Source organism: Ursus maritimus, unplaced genomic scaffold (assembly GCF_017311325.1).
Source record: "Ursus maritimus isolate PB19 unplaced genomic scaffold, ASM1731132v1 scaffold_7, whole genome shotgun sequence".
NCBI lineage: Eukaryota > Metazoa > Chordata > Mammalia > Carnivora > Ursidae > Ursus > Ursus maritimus.
Genome location: NW_024426885.1, coordinates 7,088,814 through 7,104,304, shown reverse-complemented (window position 1 = coordinate 7,104,304; position 15,491 = coordinate 7,088,814). Strand labels below are relative to the sequence as shown.

At 52.8% G+C, this 15,491-nt stretch overlaps 1 protein-coding gene across 3 annotated transcripts in view; it reads right to left on the bottom strand.

Annotated features, from left to right (window-relative positions):
• Nucleotides 1–9,014, bottom strand: part of CTBP2 (C-terminal binding protein 2) — a 157,460-nt gene extending 148,446 nt beyond the window's left edge. For 2 of the 3 annotated variants that reach the window (XM_040624251.1, XM_040624249.1), the window contains exon 1: nt 8,922–9,014. The gene's annotated coding sequence lies outside the window, so the exon portion shown is untranslated. The remainder of the gene's footprint in view (nt 1–8,921) is intronic. The other variant, XM_040624252.1, reaches the window with a different exon arrangement.
• Nucleotides 9,015–15,491: the final 6,477 nt, after the last annotated feature.

Below are 15,491 nucleotides of genomic sequence, written 5' to 3'. Positions count from 1 at the left end.
TCACTTGTCCTGGATGTAGATTCTGGGAAGGCCTGGCTAGCCCTCGCAGCTTCTGGCAGCAACGAGGACGGCGCTACCGCTAGCACGAGTACAACACCCAGACTGGAAGGTTGCAAGAGCGCAGCGGCCCCACACCGCCCAGGGGACGGGATGCCAAGGCGGCAGTCGTGAGGATGCGGCCATTCACCGTTTCTGCGTCTCGGCCGCCATCGCGAATCAGCGGACCTCCCTGTTCCCTTGGGGTGGGGGATGGCAGACAGGAACCAGGCGACCCCAGGCTGGGGGGGTCGCTGGAGCCTGCGATCACTGGGGGGTGGGGTGGCTCAGGCACAGTCCAGCCAGGTACCTGGTACAGCTCCGGGCCTTGGGCGCAGGTTCGGGACCCACCTCGGGGTCCTGCGTCGTCTCGTTGCTCCTCTCCCGTCCCGCCCCGGGACCAAGAGGGGTGCGGACGTCCCTGCGGGTGTGGGCGGCGTCTGGCCGGACCCCCGCCGCCCGGGTAGGACCCCGCACAAAGGCCTGTGGGAGGAAGGAGGAAGTGGGCACAGGGGGGCAGGGGCCATTTCTATCACCTCTAGAGGACTTCCCCACCGCGAGAAACGGCAGCTATTTACAAGTGAAAGGGCCAGCGCCAGGGGAGGGGCGCTTCCGGCGGTGTCAAGTGGGGGAGCGGGGTGAGGGGGGCACAGGTACGCGAGCCCCGGAGGGGGAGGGGCGGAGCCGCCAGGTACGCGGGTGTGCGGGGGGCAGAGCCCCAGGTGCGCGGGCCCGGAGGCGGGGGGAGGGCGTGAGCCGGCAGGTCCGCGGGCCCCAGAGGTCAGGGGTCCCGACACCCCGGAACGGCAGACGCCCGCAGGCCGGATCTTCCAGCAGGGCGGAGCACCCCGGCAGTCCCGGTGCGCGCGGGGAAACGCGGCCAGACCCCGCCCCCTCCAGGTAGAGCGCGGCCAGGTGCGGCGGCCAGGCTTCTCCCAGGCCCAGCTTTGCCCTCCCCGCATCAGAAGGTCAAGCAGGAGACCGGAAGTCGCCCTGTGGTCAGTCTGGGCGGAACGTGGGGGTTCCCGGGGCCCCCACACCCCCAGCGCGCTACGGAAATCAGAGGCGAACACCAGCCTCTCTAGGAGTTGGGGGTTGGTGATTCACTATTTCTGTGTCGGGCAAAATAGCAATCGCTCTGTTTACCTAGCCCGCAGGAGCTTCGTGAAGATTAATGACTGCGAAATGGTTTTAAGATCAAAAACATTCTGAGATTTTACTTGTAGGCACTTATATGTGCATATTGATATCTGTACAGAAAAATACACTCTTTATTCATTGCCCTCCTGGAGTGACTTCTAGCCCATAACCAGAAATCGCTGAGAAAAAGGAATAAGGTACATCTCTTGAGTGTTCCTGGGTAGAAGAAATATCATTCCCACTTGGCATCCACGCTGGGCCTCCTGCTCCATCTAGTCCCTGAAGGGCAGATGGCGCAGTCCGCCCGCGTTGCAGACCACAGTTCAACGTCTGGAGAAGGGATGGGAAAAACTTGAAAAATATTTGTCACCCCCTCTGGGAAGAAAATGCAGTGTTTCTCCCCAACCCCACCCAGTTCATTAGGCAAGTGTCCCCAAGTAAGGGCTGCCCTGGTGGTCTCCGGTGTTTGGAAAGCTTTGTCCCACCTATCCACACCGCACGCAGCAGTCAGCCAAGCTCAGCCAGTGCTAGGAGCCCATGCAACCATCTGGCCTGGCAGCCTCTCCAGCAAAGCTTCCCTGGTGTCACCAGGACTCTGTCCCTCCCAGCAAAGCGAGCCCATGTGACCAAGTGAGGCTGTTCCCCTCCAGGCGGAATATTCCCAGTCCCCTCAACCATTCTGGGACAGGATGTCAAGAGCTCTCGAGAGCCCTCCCCCTGCTCACTGCTGGCTCGGCCTGGGAGCTGCAACTTATTGCAGGCTCTCCACCATCCAAAAGAGCATGTGGGCACTGTGCCCCCACCCCCTCCCTAGGCCCACCTGGGCCTGAACACGCAGAGGATAGACTGTGACTTTGTGCCTCCAGGCCTACCGCACCGAAGACATCCATCAGCAAAAGAATAAAGTCCCAGACAGAGCTCATTNAGCAGGAAAGGCGCACAAACCCTTTCGCGGCCTCACACCCCCTACAGCAAAAGAATTTCACCTGCAGTTCCTCTGGCCCCCTCCCGCACACCTGGGGCAGGTACAGGGCAAGCACTCCAAGCTGATTTGGCCATTTACACCTAGCTACTGGCTCTCTGCTAAGCCTCAACATTATGTAGGCTTTTTAAATTGCCATACTGGAGGGAAAAAAATCCCATTAGGCCGGAGGAGTTGACCTCCGCGGTCTTGGTCTACAGTTCCTTCCAAAGAAACTTCCTGGGACTCCTTGACTCCATAATGAAGTTTTTGTTTGTCCTGGGCTTGGACAGATTGCTGGAGGCCAGATTTCAGGCCTGGCTGGAGCGCAGCAGTGAGTTTACAACCCCTTGGCTAGCCCCGGCGCTGCAGAAAGACCCGCTCACCACCTATGTTACACATCTTTTAAAAAGGCCCTTCCAGTCCCTGCCATTACGTAGGCTGGGATGAGAGACAGAAATATTGCCACCATTTCCAATCAATCTTCAAGCCAGTAACAGTGTCTTTCAAGTTGTAATTAAGGGCTTATTTTACTGCAAAAAGCACTTTCCTGCTGATCAATAGATTGTTTTTGAAGGGAGTTAAAGCAACAACACAAAGGTGTGTGTATATATATATATATAACATATATAATTTTTTTTTTTGCATTTTACACTTGGGAAAGATTTTTAAGAACCAAATGGATGAAAAGTACGGCCCTCCCCCACCTTCACCACCACCACCCCCCGACTTTTTTGGACTCCCAGAAAACCACCACCAAAGACCAGCCCACCAAGTTCAGACAACAACAGCTACTGGGGATTAACACCCTCTAAATACCACCGGGAAAAATGAAGGCTCTGTTATTATCCAGGACAGAAGTCACAATTCCCCATTAAATCAAAAGCATCACTTGCCCCATGCATAAGAACCCAACCATTTTACCAGAATTTTTGTGAACACTAAGCCAACTTTTGGCAGCCATCTGTTAAATTTAGTTACAGAAACAGTTAAATCAGATCATCTCTGAAACCTTCACTCAAGGAGGGATAGGCTTGATACCGATGGAAAGGTCAACTGGCCCTCAGGTTCTAAACCAAGTGTCCCTCGATAAACCCAAAACCGGGATCAGCCCCCAACAGTAGTCAATGTCTATACCGATTCTGCTTAGGGTAGAGGGGCGAAAGAGAAAGGACACAGTGATGGCTGCCACTTGAACGACAGAGTTGGCTCTTCTCTCGAACTTCAGCTCCCACATGGAAGCAGGAGGGCTTTGTGATGGGGAGAAAGATGCATACAGAGGAGTGTTTTCAAGAAGGGCCGCAGCCATACAGCCAAACACGAAAAACCCAACAAATACTCACTTTAGCTGTACTTTCCCCCAACATTACAAACATTAAAAACTACTTCAACATGAGGAGTAATAAAAATAAACACAACAGCTTCCTGCGACTTAAAATGCCTCAATTTCTGGTAAGGGTTGAGTAGGATTTCTTAAAAGTTGCGTTTGGAGGGGCAGAGGGCGGGGGGAGTCTGCTTTTTACGCTTTTCTTTGAAGAACCCTTCTCTCTGCTTTTAGAATCTTTACTCAAAAAAGCAGATTACTGAGAAGAGCACACAAAGGTCCCTAGCAGTCCAAAAGAGACCACCTTCTAAGAAAACTCTGGAAAGGGAGTAGACCAGTGGCCCCCATTGCCATGCCAGGCAAAGGCAGATGAATGCGCCTCTGGTTCCCATCCCGTCTGCAGCTCCTGAAGTTTCTGTGTTCTCCAGCAGTTGGAAGAATGAAGGCCAAACTGCCCCTTGGCTCCCATTGTCAACATTCCACACAAACAATGGCCTGGCTCTCTCCCTATTGTACATTCTGTATTCATTTGTGAATCCCCCCCCTTTTTTTTTGCACATTGTGCAAAGTCCTTCTTTTCACCGGGGAAGTCCTGAATGCCCAAGTGCAGCCATAAATTCAGGCTTTAAACATCGATAATGAGAGCTAAAAGCAAACTGCAGATTCGGCCCCATTATTAATTTGTATCATTTGAGTCCCATTGATGGCTTTTGGGTACCATCCATTAAATCATGATCAAAAGAAACACTGAACACCTTGAAAATGGTTCTGAAGTTTTTAGCAATGATTAAATATAATTTTCCAAATCCAGAGATAGGGCTTAAAAAAAAAAACCAAAAAGCCTTTCATACGTCTTTGATACATATTCCATCAAACACAGACTTGAAGAAAAAATTAACTTCTCAAGCTCATCCGTGGGGAGAAGCCTTGCGTTTCCCCTCCTTCCCCGTGTGCCCTAACTTTACTGCAGCAGTGTCAACGAGGACATGCTCACCAGCTGTAAGGGAGGAAACTGATAGCTGCCCAGGCAATGCGGCCTTAGAGTGTATCCGTTCCAGAATTTCCATGTGCCTACTAAAAGTTTTTCAGTAGTCCACACAAGCATTCCTTAGCTAGCGATTCACGGGGAGATCTTGGAGGAAAAGGCACCCCGACAATTCACTATACCAAGTCACTTCTGCTAAAGTACTTCTCTTCAAAGGGTCGGGCAAACTGCACTCCCATTTTTTAATTACCAGAAAACTGTGTTCCAGCCTCTGTGATGGAACTATCAGCAAGCCAGTGGAAATATCACCTGAGTCATGCCCTGCCCAACAGATAAATTTCCTCTCCTGACCATGTACTTTATGAATATGTGTCTGTGGCCTGTATCAGGGACATGGGACACTCAGCCTGCTGCTTGTCACTGATAGAAAGATTATTCACAGAGGGACCCAGGCTGTCCTCACATACATTATGATGACAGCCCTTCTATATTGAAATGACAGTGGTAAAAAAAAAAATGACAACAGGGATGGCCATTCCACTTAAAATTTGTTCCATTTAGGGAAAGCGTTAAATGCAGAGGGTGTAACTTTGCATTCAAAAGTGATTCACTCACGAAGGAAAAGGACTTTTGGTAAATGGCAATCTGGTGCGAGATCTCAAAGAAGGGGTGTGCCTGAGATGCAGGCCCTTTTTGTTTTTAATCCGCGAATCTCAAGGATTTCAAGTGGTGTGAGCCATCCTGAGCTCCCTTTGCTTTAGTATTTAAACAGTTCCCAACAATATCCTTTTCAACCCCTGGGCACAGCTCGTTCAGTACTGATTTTATACACTCATCATTTACTGACCTTGTAGCCGGCTACTCTGAACACTGCAAGGGTTGCACGTTGATTTTGTAGTTTTGTTGGTTTGCTGTCGTGGCTGTGTTTCCCCTCTCTCTTTAAAACACTCTCCAGACTTACAGATACGATTTCTTTGGGGGTTTTAAAAGTCAAGAGTAAAGTTATCGATTATTCCCTGAAAGGATAACTGATTGGCTAGTTAATGATTATACAGATAGCAAGTTTTCCTGTTTCGTCTTGTGGACATGACCAGCTTCACAATGCCAAGGAAAGCAAACCCGACCCCGCAGGGACAGGAACAGGTGTGCCCTGAGTCTTAAAAGGCCAAAATATCTCACGAAGTATGTCACTGGTGTATTTTTACAATGCTAGTAGTGTTTGTTTTTAAGTAGCCAAACTTTTTTTACTTTCTTAACCTTAAGAAGACACACTGCAAATATTTCTTCTTTGAGTTGATGACTAAGTCCCAGAAGAAGTTGCAACTTGTGCCTAGCAAAGAAATACATTTTAGGGACAAAGACGTTTTTTTAGAAAACTCACAGTTAAGAAAAGGTAATTCACCCTGCCCCTCCCCCAGGAGAACACCCTCTCAAGGGCCAGTTTCAAAAGATCCCAAGTGAAGTCATAAATAACACAGGGCTTGGAGCTCAAACTGCAGAGCCATACCACCCTCCACTCAGCCTTATTAAGGTACAATTAGAAAGGGGGGAGACAACATGGCCACCCCCAAGCCTTATCTTCCCAAACAGGAAGAAGGATTAAACCAAAAAGCACCTTGTCGGGTTCAAAACAAGCTCTAAAGACAAGATTTTAAAATTCCCTCTGATCACTGCTTTCTACAGGGACAAACTGGGGTCCCCTACCCCTGGGGCACAGAAAAACCAATCAGTGCCATAAATTCCTTTTGCCTTCAACCCTCACTCCCTTGTACTGGGGGCAGAGTGGGGGGAGGGGGTGACCCGACAACAACACTTACACTAAACCCCTCAACGCTCTACAGAAATATGCTGGCTTATTTCCTTTGTTTGGTCCTGTTATACTTGATCAAGTGTGAACGATTAAACTGGCTTCATTAAAGACAAGTGCATTCACGGCTAACATACAACTTCAATGGCAACTGTAAGCATATTTTGCAAGAAGGAGGGCCTGCTTTTTGCTTGAAACCTACCATCTCATTAACTTTTCTTTTGGGGGCAATAAAAAGGGCACCAGGGGTTTTTTTACAGGAGAGTGTCACGGCAGTTCAGAGATCTGATGGCAGACAAAAGGATTTTTAGTGTTTCAACTCTAGGATATAGTCCCTGTTACTTAAAAAAAAAGAGAAAGAAAGAAAGAAAGAGAAAGAAAGAAAGAAAAATTGTTTCAATATTAAAGCTGCTCTGACTTAAAGTGCTTAATTAGCATTTTGAATATCATTTTATAATTGCTTTAAGAAGTACTCTTTGAAACCAAATGATTATAAAAACAAGATCCTTTAAAGTACCATTACTTCAAAATGTAAAGGATTTATTTAAAATTTTTTTCAAAACACTGGAATTCTCCGAAGTACGTGAAAACGAACTAGTTCTACTGTGAGAGCCCTAGAGGCAGAACGGCAGTCTAAGTAAGGTACTGAACACGAGGTAATTTTAAAACTGTCTTTGAACCCAAGCACCTAGTAGAGAATCTTCTTTGAAAGAGTAGTAGGAGAGTTTAATATATTTCGCCAAAGTCGGGAGGCAGAGTCACTTTGTAAACTAACCAAAACATACGTCCCCTCCAAATTATCCATGTCAGATAAAAATATACCAGTCTCTAGAATATCCAGCAGAATTGCAAATAAGGCACTTAGCATTCTAAATTCCCATTGCATATTTATAGAATACAATTCTCTTGTCTACCCTTCAAGCCACTCACATCTGACTCTCTAAGAACTTAACCTGATCTCCAATCTTTAAAGAAAAAAGGTGGGAAAAAATCCAGAAAGATCTGTTTACCCTGGATAGGGCAAGTGAGCCCGGCATGACGACGTAGGCCACTGCCAGCAGCCTCCACCGCAAGGACGCAGAGCGAGCGGGGATTTCTACGAAAAATTCCTCCTTTCCCCTGTAAAATACTAAACATGGGGTCCCCTGGAGCCAACTGCTGCTTGGGGCTGCCTCCGGAAAAAGTACTCGGGGTCGGGAGGGGGGGCCACCCCACACGCTCGCGCGCACACGCACACTCAGGGTCCGTGACCATCCGCCGCGGCCGACAGCGAGCCACGGAGGGTGTGTGTGCGCGTGTGTGTCTCGCCGCGGCCGGCGGTGACCGCGCCGAGCTCCAGGGCCCGCGGCCTCCGAGCACCAGGACGCTGCGTGGGCTGCGGGCAAGCAGCTACGCCGCGGGGCCTCCCGCCCGAGAAAGGCCCCGGGCGCCCCGACTCCCGCGCGCCTCTGCCCAACTTGCCCCGGAGCGCTGGGCAGAGCGGGAGGGAGAGAAAGAAAGGCGCTTCCCCTCGGCCTCGCGGGTCAGTCCTGCGCCGCGGAGGACGAGGAGGACGAGGCGACCGTGGCGGCACGGCTGTCGCTGCGCCGCGCCGGGTCCCCGCCGCCCGGGGCGCGCCCTCGCCAGCCCCTCCTGCGAAACTTTTTCTTTTTGGTTCGCCCCACCCGAAAAGTGCAGCCCGGGAAGGGGAGGCGGGCAGACCGGGTTCGCGGCGGCGGCGGCGGCGGCAGGCGAGGAGGAAGTGGTGCCCGCGGGAGCGCGGACGGGCAGAGGAAATGCCCGGCCCGCTCGGCCCCCGCCCGCGCCCGCCGCCCGGCCAGCCCTGGGCCCCCGCCCCGCTGCGACTTTGGCGGGCCAAGCCCGGCGCGGCAGTGGTGGCGGCGGCGGCAGATGTGGCCCGGCTGCCCGGAGGAGCCAACAATGCGGGGCCGGCAAAACAAAAGGGTTCCACTTCGCCTCCTTTCCCTTCTTTCACTTGCGCTCCCGGGGCGTCGCGCGGGATCCCCGACCAGCAGGGGCCGCTCCCCTGGGGGCCCTGAGCCGCGCGCGCCCCGGTTTCCCCGCGGACCCCCGCTCTCCCCCCGCCCCGCAAGCCTAAGGCCCCGCGCGCTCGGACTCCCGGTCCCGGGGGATCCGGCCGTATTGTCCCCGCGGCGCGCCGCGCGCTCGGCCTGGGTCGCGGGCAGCCCCCGCGCGCGCACCCACCGGCCTCGGGGAGCAGGAGCCGGGGGCGCCTAGGAAACCGTCGCCGAGACGCCACCGCCGCCGCTGCCCTCCGGACGCCGCTGCGCTCGGAATTTCTTTTTTCTTTTTTTTCTTTTTTTTTTTTTTTTGCCAATCCTGATGGGAAGGAAGGTGACCGCCTACTTCGCATTCATCAACTCTCATCACAACAACAAAAATCCTGGCAGAAACGGCAGCCGGCGGGCGCGATCGGCGGCGGGGGGCGGCAGGCAGGGACCTCCAGGCCGGCTCCCACCCCCGGGCGCCGAGCGGGGACACGGGGGCGCAGACCAAAGATGTCCTCGGATGCCGGCTCCGTGTCCTTCGCCCTCCTCCTCCCCCCCGCGAGTGGCGCAGTGAGGCGCGGGCGCGGCGCCCCCCGCCCGCGGCCGCAGGTGAGGCGGGGGCGGCAGCGGCCCCAGCCCTCCCCCGGGGCCCCTCTTACCTCGTCCCGGGCCGCCGGCGTCCACGGCGAAGGGCGCCCACCCGGGAGGCGGTGGCGGCGGCGGCGGCTCCCGCCCCTCCCACCCCACCCGGCGGCGGTGGCGGTGGCGGCGGCTGTGCGGCCCCCCCTCAGCGCGGCATGGCTCCCGGCTCGGTCCCTCGCTCCTCGGGCCGCCGCCGGCTTCTCTGGGCCGCTCCCGGGCCACCTTAAAATGACACACGCACACAGGGACACACACACAAAAACTTAATCTCTCCAGCTCCCCGCCCCTCCCCTCCCGCCGTTCCCTCCCCTCCCCCCTCCCTCCCAGTCTCTCCCCTCCCCTCCCCACCCTACCCCTCCCCTTCCCTTCCTCCTCCTCCCCTCGCCGCCGAGCCTCTTCCTACTTCCCCACCCACCCCACCCCCTTCCTCCGCCCACCCGGCTCCCGATCCTCCCCACCCCAGTCCCAGCCCCGCGCCCGCTCGCCGGGAGGGGGCTGCGCTGGGGGTCCCCGGCCCGCGCTCGCCCCGCGCGGCGCTCACCCCCAAGAGGATGCTAATTCCAACTTGGATCGGGGGAGGGAGCGTCCTGGATGCCTTGCGCCTCCCGGCTATTTGCTCTTCTTTATTTGTTTTCTCCTCCGGGGAAGGAGGCGGAAAACGGAGAGAAAGGGAAAGGGAAAGAAGCGGCGCCGGCCGCGTCGCCCGGTGCCCGCCGGCTGCGCAGGAGCGAGGCGGGAGGCGAGGTGAGGGTCGCCGCTCGCTCACTCCTCGCTCCCTTTTTTTTTTTTTTTTTTTTTTTGGGTAAAGGCGGGGTCTCTCTTTGCAAACCAATGACACAACCCCACATGGGCCGGCCTCGCCCCCTACAGATACTCCTCACTACAAATCGGCTCTCTCGGGGGATTAGTGGCTCCGCGAAAGTGCACACAGGCGCGGCTGGCGGGCGAGGGGGCCGGGCGCGGCGGGCACTCCCCGGCCCGGCCCCGCCCGGGAGGCCCTCGCGAAGCACTGGGGCCTCCGCGGCGGGGGCGGGGGTCCCGCTACCACAGCCGGGAGTCCGGCCCTCCCTTCGCTCCCCTTCCTCCTCCGCCCCTTCCACGTGGGGCCCCGGGCGGCCGGCCACGTGGGGGGACGCGAGCCCAGGCCGGCCTGGGCGCAGCGCCCCGGGGTGGCCCTGGCCCCATCGGGCCCCCGCCTGGCCCGCGGCGCAGACCTGCCCCCTTCCCGGCCCCGCGGCTCCCAACTTCCTCCTGGGCCCCGCGCCGGCTGCTTCTGCCTTCTCAGGCCCGCGGGGTCAGGCGCGGGCCGGCCACAGGGGGCACTTGCGCTCCCCAAATCCGGATCCGGGAGACGGTGCCCGCGCCTTGCTGGAGAGGCGGCGATGGCTGTGGGTGCGCGGGAGGGGCCCTGTGTGCTGGAACTTGCAGCGGTTGTGTTCCCTACAAGAAGCAAAACATTTTTTACACATTAAAAAAAAAAAATGTTCCTTCCTGTTGCCTGGATCTCGCCGGGGCTATTTTTAAAGCCTAGCTTTGGGTGGGAGCTCCCGGCCTGCGGGACGGAGACAAGCGGCGGCCTGGAGGGCCCGAGAGTAGGGGTCCTGGGCTTGCGCGGCTCCCCGACGCCGCGAGGTTAGAGTCTGGACACCGAAGCTGGAGATCAGGCCGCGCGCCGGCCGCACCTAGATTAAATTCAATGCCCGTGACCTGCGGCGTTGGAGCCCGGTTTGCGAAGGGAGCTGAGGATTGGGAAGGCTCCTCCCCCGGCGCCCCAGAGCCCCTCGAACTCCTCTCACTTCCCTGAGGTCGCCGCGCGCGGGCCAAGAGCCCCCGCGGAGGCTGAACCGAGCCCCCAGTGTCGATGTTTTAAAACTATATTGAGATGTTCCGAACTGGATTGAGATGCCGAGCAGGAAAGGCATGAGGAGGGGTGTGCGGTCGGGCCTTTGCAGGCCGCAGGCATGGCCATTCTGGGAGCCCAGACGCTCGGTTTGGTCTCGGGCGTCCCGGCAGGGCACCCCACCCCAGCGAGCGGAGGAAACCTCAGGTGGGGCCTGGAGGCCAGAGGAAGGGCCGCGGAGCCCTGCCTGCAACCCGAAGAGAGCTGCTCTAGGCCTGTCCGTCTGTTAACATTTTTAAAACTCCTGCTCCGGCCGCGGCAGGGGAGAGGTGCTCGCTGCTGGTCTGCTCAAGTGCCCCCAGATGTGGCAAGCGCGGCCGGCCAAGGGGCGGGGGGCTGGACTCCTGATGGTTGTTTCATCCTCTCCCTTAAAACTCGATGGAAGACCTCCCACAGTGATGGCCGCGCGGGGGCCCCGGCATTTCACACCCGCTGGCTCAGTAACTAAGATGTCCGTCGCGTTCGTCCCTCGGCCTGAATAGGCCCGGCCAGCCCGGCTACCTGGCTCTTGGGTCTGTGCTGTAGCCGGAAAAACTCCCAGATGTGCCCTCCCAGTTGTCTCCACCTTCTGGCGACCCCAAATCGTCACAAACATCGTCAGGGCCCTCCTCCCCTCAGCGGTGTTGCCTGAAGGTCATGGGGCCTAGGATCGTTCTGGGCGATCGACCCGCCCACCCCCAGGCCTCTAGCAGGTGATTTTGTTTCTTAGGCATACACTATAAATGACCGTAACTGAAGATTTTCTGCTTCCTTCTTTCACAGATGATCATTGGTTGTGAGTGGCCCTCTCTTCTCACCCAGAAACCACAAAAACTCAGCTGGTTTTTCCCATCACTTGTTCGTTTTCTTGTCTAACAGGAATGAGATTAATTTAGGAATTGGACCTCACTCTTCTTATTTGGAGAGTGTTTAAAAAGAAGGCATCCTCAGAGCCAAAAATTATTTTTCACTTCAATTTGACACCCTGTATTTTAAAATATTAAACCCATTTACCCCCCGCATGTGAATCATTTCAAACTCCCAATTGTTTTCCAATGTTCCAAAAACATGAACCAAAAATCCAGCCCAATTCCAAAATAGGCAAAGACTTGAACAGACATTTCTTTTTTTAGGTGTCAGAGAGAGAGCGCACATGCGGGGGGAGCAGCTGGCTCCCCCCTGAGCAAGGAGCCTGGATGGGGGGCTCAATCCCAGGACCCTGGGATCATGACCTAAGCTGAAGGCGGACGCTTAACCCACTGAGCCACCCAGGCAACCCTTGAATAGACATTACTTGAAGATATACAAACAACCAATGAGCACACAAGAAGATACTCAGCATCACCAATCACTGGGGAAATGTTAATCAAAACCACAGTATATACCACCCGATGTCCATAGGGATGGCTATTACAAACCCTAATAACAAGTGTCAGTAAAGATGTGGAGAAATGAGCAAACATAGGCACTGCTGGTAGGAATGTAAATCGGTGCACCCACTGTGGAAAACAGTGTGGTAATTTCTCAAAAAGTAATGTAGATTTACTATATGATCCAGTGGTTCCAATTTTAGGTGTTTACCCAAAAGAATGAAAAGCAATTCTCAAAAAAAAAAAAAATTGAACACCAGTGTTCACAGAACAATTCACAATAGCCAAAAGGTGGTAATAACCCAAATGTCCATAAAAGAATGAATGGATAAACAAAATATGATTATATATGTGAAATGGAATATTATTCAGCCTTCAAAAGGAATGAAGTTCTGACACGTCCTGTCATGGGCATGAACCTCGAGGACATTATTCTAAGGGAAATAAGCCAGATACAAAAGGACAAATATTACATTATGTCACTTAAATGAGCTATCTGGAATAGGCAAATCACGGAGACAGGAGAATAGAGATCACCAGGCGCTGGGGGAGGGAGAAAGGGGAGTTATTGTATAATGGGCACAGAGTTTCTGTTTGGAGTGCTGAAAAAGTTCTGGAAACGGATGATGGCAGTGGGTTGTGAAACATTGTGAATGTGCGTAATGCCACAGAACTATACACTTAAAAAAGGACAAAATGATAAATTTTATGTTATGTACATTATACCGCAATATTTTTTAAATGTTGGAAACTAGCTTTTATCTTACAAACCTCTTGCTTTATTTTTATTACTAGATATAAAGGTATTTTTCAATAAGAAAAATTAAGAAAAAGAGAAAATATTTTAAAGTACATTTTAGTTAACTTACAGAATAAATGCCTTTTACAATTTTTCTCTCTCTATGTGATCATTATAGAATATCATCCTGAAACATTGATTTTTCAGTACTTTCCATGATCTCTTCCCATCTCATCCTGTTTAATCTCCAAGTTCAACTTCTGCTGTTCTGACAGGGATTTTGACAGACACAAAAAAGAAAAGCCATAAAAACAATAGTAGAACAAATGTTTCTTCATGGCTTACTAGGGGGCCTGGCACTGGGCTAAACCACTGACATGCATCCTTAATCCTCATAGCCGACCCCTAAGAGAGACACTAGTATTATTCCCATTTTACAGATGAAGGAAACAGCTTCAAAGACTTACTGACTTCCCCAAGGTCACACTGCTGGGGAGCGAGGACGTAGGCTTGGACCCCTGCCTGCCCTATTTTGACCACTCTTCTCCCCTATTTCAAGAAGGGCTTCTATTTACGTACACATTCATCAGCAGACTCAGAAAACGCAGTTCGTTACTTTCGTTTTTGTTTTTTAAGTTATTTTACTTATTTGTCAGAGACAGAGAGAGAGCACAAGCAGAGGGAGAGGCAGGCAGCTCAGGCAGAGGGAGAAGCAGACTCCCCACTGACCAAGGGGCCCGATATGGGACTTGATCCCAGGCCCCTGGGATCATGACTTGAGCCGAAGGTAGACGCTTAACCCACTGAGCCACCCGGGTGTCCCCGTTACTTTTGAGACATACCTTTAACATCTTATTTGAGAGGTTTTGTTTGTTTTGTTTACTAATGTGACTGCAATCTAATCTTTAAAAAAGATTAAAAAAAAAACAAAAAAAGGAAAGCCCAAGAATTAACTGCGCTGTCAGACACGGGTTACAAAATAAAAAGACAAAGATGGGTGAATTTTAAGGCCCCTGAGAATCAGTTTCAGAACAACAACAAAAAACTACTTTCTAGAAAGTAGAAAATAAAATTTGGTTACTGAGAATAAGGCTTCCACATAGTACTGTCATATTGAGGAAGAAGAATTAATATAAGGAGATCAAAAGTTTACATCTAACACTTTATTTTTTTCCTTGCAGAAGAGCGGGAATCACTTTTTCCTGGTGATCTGAGTTAAAGAGAAAAACCCCATCACTGGGAATGCTTCATTTGTTCAGGTGATCCCATTAACCAAGCTTCCAAAGTGGGAGGAGTTTGAAATGTACACACTTCCGGGCGGGGGTGTAGAGAAGAAGCTTTTTCTTTATTCTGGGGAACTCAACTCATCTGCCTAGGGCCCTCCATTCCCACTTGATGTTGCCAATGGAAGGTCACTTCGTGTCTTCTGGTTTGATTCTGTTTCTTCTGGGTTAACCAGCTCTTTGGGTTCATGGGTCTCTTTTGATGCACAAGGTTCAAACTCCTTAACAACGTGATTTCTCCCCGGTTCCGGAAGTCTCTCCTCCTTTCTGGGTACTTGAATCTGGGATTCAGATAGGGAGTGTTTTCCAACCCTAAGGCTCTGGGGGAGGGGTCCTAGCTCTCTAGATGAGGGATCTGGCCCAGGGGAGCCCCAGGAGTGCAGTGTGGGGGCTGGTATAAGTGGTATAGCTCTCAGCACAGACAGGGCAGGAGCATTATTCCTGGGGCCATAACCATTCCCCTCCTGATGTAGGCCTGGCACAGCTGCTCCTCTGAGAAGCTGCCAATACCCTCCACAGCATACTCTCCAACCCCTCCCACAGGCCACCTTCCCCCGTGGATACACAGGACTTCTTCACTTTCTGGTGCTTTCTGCGTCCTCCAAGAAGCCATGGGTTCCATCCTACCACAGGCCATCAGTCCGGTCACTTCCTTCGGCCACACCCCCCCAACACACACACACACACACACACACACACACACACACACACAGAGACAAGGAGTCTGGGGGAGGCAGCAAGAGCTGGTTCAGATTCTCCCTTAACCCATGGGAGTTTCTGGATCTCTGCTCTGCACTCCTTCGAAAGAAACTAAAGTTCATCTCTCTTGAAGAACTAATGGTTTGCTTTTTTTTTTTTTAAGATTTTATTTATTTGAGGGAGAGAGAGCGAGCGAGCACGAGCTGTGGGGAGGGCCAGAGGGAGGGGGAGAAGCAGACTCCCCCTGAGCAGGGAGCCTGACTTGGGACTCCATCCCAGGACCCTGAGATCATGACCTGAGCCGAAGGCAGACGCTTCACCGACAGAGCCACCCAGGCGCCCCTAATGGTTTGCTTTGAACAGATGATTGAAACAGTGTGGATTCCTTGCTGCCTTGGTTCATAGGAAGCTCGAAGTCAAAATGTAATGCTCAAGGGCGCCAAGCCGCCCATTGTCATGTTCCAGGAACTATCTCCCTTCCTCCGTGAAAAAGGATTCTGAACTTGCTGTGGGAGAGGGGTGTTGTTTGAAGAGGCATCTTAAATATCTTCATATAATTTTATATCTGGAAAACAATTGTTCTGATAATTATGGGCAATAAAGCTGAATAAAATCTT